The following is a 1,473-nucleotide window of genomic DNA, read 5'->3' as shown; positions in this document are numbered from 1 at the left end:
GGATATGGATAGCTTTCTACATATTTTATATAGTACATGCATGTTTTTATAAGTGAATACAGTATATCACTCTGAATCCAGGGTCTCCATAATAGAGTGGTTTTAAAGTTGCTGACTTCAGATCACTAAAAAAAGGCGACTTGTCCTGCACTCGAGCTCTTCGTCATCAAAAGCTGGAAATTTTGCCATAATACATAAATTTTGTCAGTTTGACTCTAAACCCAACAAAAAAAACACAAAATAAAAACATACTTTTTAAGCCTGCCCGCTTAGCTCAATAGAGAGAGCGTAGATCTACGGATCACAGGGTTGTGAGTTCGATCCCCAGGCAAGGCATGTGATGATTTGATAAAAGATACCGTGTCTGAAATCATTCGTCCTCCACCTCTAATTCATGTGGGGAAGTTGGCAGTTACTTGCGGAGGTACTGGTACAGAATCCAGAAACACTGGTTAGGTTAACTACCCGCCATTACATAACTAAAATACTGTTGAAAAACAGCATTAAACCCAAAACAAACAATTTTTATGCCCCCGGTATCTACTGATGTAGGAGGCATATAGTGATTGTCCTGTCCGGGCGTTCGTTCGTCCGTCCGTACAAGGTTAACCAAATGGGACCGTTTCGTCTAGCATCAATGCCCCTTACTAGAATGACTAAGTCACTTGATACTAATGCAGATATAACCTTAGACCATTCCTCGTCTTCAGACCTCACCTGACCTCAGTTTGATCTTGACCTTGACCTCATTTTGGACTTCGTTTGCTTTATATGGGCCATCTCTTGGTTAACCAAATGGGACTGTTTCGTCTAGCATCAATACTGCTTACAAGAATGAATTGATACTAATACAGATGTAACCTGTGACCATTCCTTATCTTCAAACATCACCTGACCTCAGTTTTACCTTGACCTTGACCTCGTTTTGGACTTAGGTTGCTTTGTATCGACAAGGATGCCACCGGGGGCATCAGGCGTTTATTGAACGCAGCTCCTAGTTTTCATTTTTATTTACAACAGCTATCAAATGAAAGTACTTAGAAATTCTTATGAATTTGACATTACTCTTGAAGTGTGTGCCTTTAAAATGTAATTTGCCAAAAGAAACCTATTGCAGTTTGTGTTAGTCAAACATTAGATATAATTGGCATAATTGGTGCAGAATGAGAATACAGGAAATTTTTTGTTAGTTGTATTTTAAAATTTAAAATGTTATGACTTTTACCCTGTGCGATATTTGAATTGTTTAGTTGTTGATATTCAAGTATCAGGTAGACTCATGGCTTCTGCATTGATCACTGTTCAAATAAAGTCTTTATTTATATGATACATGTTGAATTCATATTGAAATTATTGAATCAAGATTAAAAGTATTGTCAAATATTATCAGAAAAAAATGTCATGTTTTTTCAGGGATTTATTTCAGCATTAAAATATTATTAAAATATTAAACTGTATCTGATAATTAGTGAA

This window comes from Mercenaria mercenaria, chromosome 14, assembly GCF_021730395.1.
Source record: "Mercenaria mercenaria strain notata chromosome 14, MADL_Memer_1, whole genome shotgun sequence".
Lineage (NCBI taxonomy): Eukaryota > Metazoa > Mollusca > Bivalvia > Venerida > Veneridae > Mercenaria > Mercenaria mercenaria.
Note: the sequence above shows the minus strand (reverse complement) of the source record.